The sequence below is a fragment of the Salvelinus sp. IW2-2015 genome, linkage group LG8 (assembly GCF_002910315.2).
Source record: "Salvelinus sp. IW2-2015 linkage group LG8, ASM291031v2, whole genome shotgun sequence".
Lineage (NCBI taxonomy): Eukaryota > Metazoa > Chordata > Actinopteri > Salmoniformes > Salmonidae > Salvelinus > Salvelinus sp. IW2-2015.
In genome coordinates this window covers 26,010,435-26,016,632 of record NC_036848.1, presented here as the reverse complement: position 1 = coordinate 26,016,632, position 6,198 = coordinate 26,010,435, and the positions used below count along the sequence as shown (strand labels likewise).

The window sequence follows — 6,198 nt, the reverse complement described above, 5'->3', positions numbered from 1 at the left end:
AAGTGTCTTCACTGATATTTTCACTTGAAACATGATACCAACATGTTTCAAGCAGACCACCATAGTCCCTGTGCCCAAGAACACTAAGGTAACCTGCCAAAATGACTACCGACCCGTAGCACTCACGTCTGTAATCATGAAGTGCTTTGAAAGGCTGGTTATGGCTCACATCAACACCATTATCCCAGAAACCCTAGACCCAGTCCAATTTGCATACCGTCTCAACAGAAGATGCAATCTCTATTGCACTCCACACTGCCAATTCTAACCTGGAAAAAAGGAACTCCTATGTGAGAATGCTATTAATTGACTACAGCTCAGTGTTCAACACCATAATGCCCTCAAAGCTCATCACTAAGCTAAGGACCCTGGGACTAAACACCTCCCTCTGCAACTGGATCCTGGACTTCCTGACGGGCCGCCCCCAGGTAGTAAGGGTAGGTAACAACACATCCGCCACGCTGATCCTCAACACGGGGGCCCCTCCGTGGTACGTGCTCAGTCCCCTGATGTACTCCCTGTTCGCTCATGACTGCATGGCCAGGCATAACTCCAACACCATCATCAAGTTTGCCGATGACACAACAGTGGTAGGCCTGATCACCGACAACGATGAGACAGCCTCTAGGGAGGAGGTCAGAGACCTGGCCGTGTGGTGCCAGGACAAAAGCCTCTCCCTCAACGTGATCAAGACAAAGGAAATGATTGTGGACTACAGGAAAAGGAGGACCGAGCACGCTCCCATTCTCATCGACTGGGCTGTAGTGGAGCAGGTTGAGAGCTTCATGTTCCTTGGTATCCACATCACCAACAAACTATCATGGTCCAAACAGACTAAGACAGTTGTGAAGAAGGCATGACAAAGCTTATTCCCCCTCAGGAGACTGAAAAGATTTGGCCTGGGTTCTCAGCTCCTCAAAAGGTTCTACAGCTACACCATCAAGAGCATCCTAACTGGTTGCATCACTGCCTGGTATGGCAACTGCTCGGCCTCCGACCGCAAGGCCCTACAGAGGGTAGTGTGTACGTCCCAGTACCTCACTGGGGCCAAGCTTCCTGCCATCCAGGACCTCTATACCAGGCGGTGTCAGAGGAAGGCCCTAAAAATTGTCAGACTCCAGCCACCCTAGTCATAGACTTTTCTCTCTGCTACCGCACGCCAAGTGGTACTGGAGCGCCAAGTCTAGGTCCAAAAGGCTTCTTAACAGCTTCTACCCCTGAACAGCTAATCAAAGGGGTATCCAGACTCCTCTTTTACGCTGCTGCTACTCTCTATTTATTATCTATGAATAGTCACTTTAACGCTACCTACATGTACATATTACCTCGACTAACCGGTTCCCCCGCACATTGACTCTGTCCTTCTGCCCCCTACATATAGCCTCGCTATTGTTATTTTACTGCTGCTGTTTAATTATTTGTAAATTTTATTTTCTATTTTTTACTGTACACTTGTTTTTCTTAACTTCTTAAAGCATTGTTGGTTAAGGGCTTGGCATTTCACTGTAAGGTCTGTTGTGTTCGGCGCATGTGACAAATAAAATTTGATTTAATATTTGATTTTAAAAATTCTGTCAGACCTTGGAGGGTGAGGCACCGAGACAGATCAGTGGGCCATCCTCTCCTGCTCCCTGCTGGCCAGATAAGGGACAGATCTCCTTCCAGGACGTGGAGATGTGTTACCAGGACAACCTGCCACTGGGACTCAAGAAGCTCTCCTTTAACATCCTGCCAGAGGAGACCATCGGCATTGTGTTTCGCACAGGCTCAGGTACTTACCATCCTTTATTCCCATGTATTTTTACATCAGTAATGTTTCATTTTATAGTCCTATTTCCGCTGGTGTTTACCTGGTATTTACTAAGAAATAATGTAATAACGATGGTATCAAATTGATTGTTTGTTTTTGAATGATTGTCATAGAAGCAAAGAAGTAATCATTATCCAGTTAACCACATCAACATGTGAAGATTACAGTTATCATGTATCTGAACTAATCATAGGTATGCGGAGTAGTTCCCTCACAACCCTGTTACTATCTATCCAGGGAAGTCCTCACTGGGCGTATCTCTCTTCAGACTGGTGGAGCTGACTGGGGGCTCCATCACCATCGACGGCATCAACATTGCCCAGATAGGATTGGACGACCTGAGAAGCAAGCTGTCAATCATTCCCCAGGAGCCCGTTCTCTTCATTGGCACCATCAGGTATGTATGAACGATTTACCTAAGTTTCCCCGAGGTACAGATCTAGGATCAGCTTCCCCTCCCCCAATCCTAACCTTAACCATTAGTGGGAAAATGTACTTTTTCTTACCAAATAGGTCCAATCTGGACCCATGGAATCATGGAATCAATACTCAGATGCCCAGATCTGGGATGCACTTGAGAAGACACATATAAAGGAGATGGTAAGTAGGGATAGATGGTCAAAGGAAACATAAATAGAGTGATTCAGTTTGAATTTCAAGTAATCTTTGTTTTTTTAAATTATTTATTACAAAAAACACAAGGAAGGGGTAACATTAAAGTATTAGAACATGAAGGACAAACAATACAGCATCAAGACACTATCAAACATGTATCAGTCTTTCCACAACAGAGCCATCCTTATGTAACAGTATAACTTTATGGCGTCCCCTCGCCCCGACACGGGCGCGAACCAGGGACCCTCTGCACACATCAACAACGGTCGCCCACGAAGCATCGTTACCCATCGCTCCACAAAGGCCGCGGCCCTTGCAGAGCAAGGGGCAACACTACTTCTAGGTTTCAGAGCAAGTGACGTAACTGATTGAAACGCTACTAGCGCGTACCCGCTAACTAGCTAGCCATTTCACATCCGTTACACTTGTGTGAGGGTGCGTGTACATGATAGTGATATAAAATATATCTCATAGTTTCCTTTTTCATGATCACAACCTTGTGAAACCCGAAACCTTCAAGATCCCCCCACAGTTACCCAATAGCTGTCCCTCAACCATTCGAGACCCCTCCCACAGTCCCCCCCCCCCGGAAGAAAATAAATATAATTAATCATATTTTCCACCCCCAAGAACCCCCCAACGCACCAACAACCAAGAGAATGAACTAAAGAGAAAAAAGTTAAAGACAGAAGAAAACAGCAAACAACAATGCAAAAACAATTCAACTAAATAACAAATGTAAAACAAAGGACATCAAGGACAACTGAAATCATAACAGCAATGCCTACTTTATATGTGTGTGTGCATGTCTGGCACTATTACATGTATGTGTGTGTTCTTGTATGTGTTTATTTGAATGAGTGTGTGTATATGCATGTGTACAAACACCTGCATGGCATCAGCCTCAGGCAAACCGGCATTAGTTGTAAAAACACTGCCACTTAGTGTCATTCAAATGTACTTTTATTACGTTTTATTTAGACTTTTTTTTCTCCTTTTATCTTTTGACCATCATTCTCTCTCTCACACAGCAACTCCACTCCCACTTGTCTCCAATTCCACATACCAACCCTCAGCTTCCCTCAGCCCATCCCATCTATCTCTGCTGGCCACCCACTTCGTGTTTCTACCTAACACATATCTTTCAACTATGCTATGATGTTTAACAAACATCATAAATTGTTGTACAATTTCAATCTATCTAATCGAATAGAACCTACAGATTGCATGATAAATACTTTTACTAAGAGTAATAGTATATTAGTAATTGACTGACCCGGTCTCTCCAGATCTCATAACAGTACTATTTCTAGGGTCAATTTTAGATCAATGCTATGCATTTTCAGCCATTCCTGAACCTGAGACCAGAAACAGGCTGCCTGAGGGCAATACCAAAATAAATGGTCTATTGATTCTGTATCCTCACAACAAAATCTGCAGAGCTTCGATGATTTTATGCCCCAAATATTCTCCATTTTGTTGGTGGCAAGAATTCTATATAATAATTTTAGCTGAAAAGCACGAAGTCTTGAATCTTGCGTTGTTTTATATATCAACTCATACACCCAGTACCATAGAATCGGTACATCAAAAATCTCTTCCCAACTATTTTTCAATCTGTATGGCACAGTTGTCAACATCCTGGTCCTCAAATGAAACTGGTATACTTTCCTATTTATGCTATTTTTATTCCTCTGCCAGTTTTGATCATTTATATTGGGCAGACAGACCAGTGTCCTACCTCCTCCCGCTGCCACCTGCCTCCTCCATTTCTGGGGTAATGCTGTAATCAATTGGTTGTACTCTTGGATTGAGCAGACCTTCCCGTACAAATTTGATAACTCCATGAAGGACAACTATACCATTACAATTAACAATATAATTTAAGAACAAAATACCCTTTTCAAACATCTTTCCCATAAATACAGGTATTTTTATCAACCAGCACATTTGAGTTCAGCCATAATACTGTATTTGTTGTAATATTTGTTCTATCTTTTCAGGGGGATGAAATTGAAATTGTAGCCAGCTTTGCAATGCTTGTTTGAAAAAGACAGATACTTTGAAAAAAAGTGTCATTTTCAATTAATCGAAAATGAGACATGGCAATCTGCACAAAGGCAAAAAGGCCATTTTTAAACAATGGATGAGCTTTTCTTATTAATCTAGTAGTCTTTATGTTGGCATCATAGTATATATGCATTGCCTTATACATCTTCAGATAGTGTTATTACTTTGAGAGTAATTGATAACAAGTCCTAGACCTGTTTAAGATTAAATATCCCCTCTAGAGATGTTTGAACAGTTGAAAAACGATATCTGTGGCTTGTGTTTGACTCCATTTTGTCTACCATCATATTCAGATCAGCCAACTGCCCCATTCCCTCCAGTCTGAAGTGACAGAGAACGGAGAGAACTTCTCAGTAGCAGAGAGACAACTACTGTGTGTGGCAAGAGCACTGCTTAGACACAGCAAGGTAAACGCACGCACGCACGCACTCACGCACACACACTAGTGTCACGTCTCTTTCTCTCCACACCACACACACACCACACACACACACACACACACACACACACACACACACACACACACAGTACAATAGATGAGGGCAGTTAGATTGATTTTATTTTCTGTTACCACATAGGAAAGCTTGTGTGCATCACATCCTACTTTTTGAGGATGTCACATAAGAACATTGAGAATGTAAGGCAGCAACTTCCCAAAGGCGTAACATTGCCGCCACATGGCTTCTATGGTTATTTCACTTTGATTCTGTAGAATGCAGTTGGAAATACAAACAACTGAGAATGACTAAAGACGTAGCATTTAGGGACTAGTCTTACATTAGTTATAACACTCCTTAAGTTTATAATATTTATGTCCATAATTCAAAGAACCAACACTGTTTTTCCATTCTTTACAATATTACTACTTCCTTATTCTACCAGCCCAGTGATCGAACCGTTCCCTGCAAAGTGTGCTTAAATGTGACATGTGTTGGGGGTTGCCAGATCTTGCTGTTGGACGAGGCGACGGCAGCCATCGACAGACCGGCTGATTCAGGAGACCATTCATGAGTCGTTCAGCAGCTGCACCACGCTGATCGTCGCCCATCGCCTCAATACTGTTATGAGCTGTAACAGGATCATGGTGTTGGACCAGGGACAGGTGGGTCTTCTGCACCATAGAAATATACAATGTGTCTCAAATGGCACCCTATTCCCTATGTAGTGCACTACTTTTGACCAGGGCCTATAGGGTTCTGTTCAAAAGTATCTCAAATCTATTGAATCACACGAAAGGTGGGCTAATATACTAAACAAAATATTTGATATACCACAGTATACCTAAGGGCACATTTCTGTTGTGAGTCAAAATACTTGTTGGTCATAAAATACTTTATTTATTTTCTCAATTCCATAACAGATGTTGGAATTCGACACCCCTGCTGCCCTGCTGGCAGACATCAACTCCAGATTCCGGGCCATGTTCGAGGCATTTGATGGCAAGCTCAGTAACACAGAGAAGTGACCCCAGTCGAATGGGTACAAAGGAGCTCTTATAAAACAGACAATGCAGCAGAGGACCTCACTTGCACAAACTTTGAAGAGGAACATCTCAATCTTTCCATGAAGCGAGGAAGATGTTATTTTAAAGAGCAATAGTAGAGGTTCTTACAATTTCTGCTAAATCTAGAGAAGTCTGTTGATATCAAAAACCAATGATGGCTTCATGACAATGATGACAATGTTCCAAAAGATGCATCAAC

The 6,198-nt window shown here is 42.5% G+C and overlaps 1 pseudogene; it reads left to right on the top strand.

Annotated features, from left to right (window-relative positions):
- The first annotated feature begins 1,674 nt into the window (after positions 1–1,674).
- On the top strand, positions 1,675–5,979 carry LOC139022583 (ATP-binding cassette sub-family C member 5-like; annotated as a pseudogene).
- Positions 5,980–6,198: the final 219 nt, after the last annotated feature.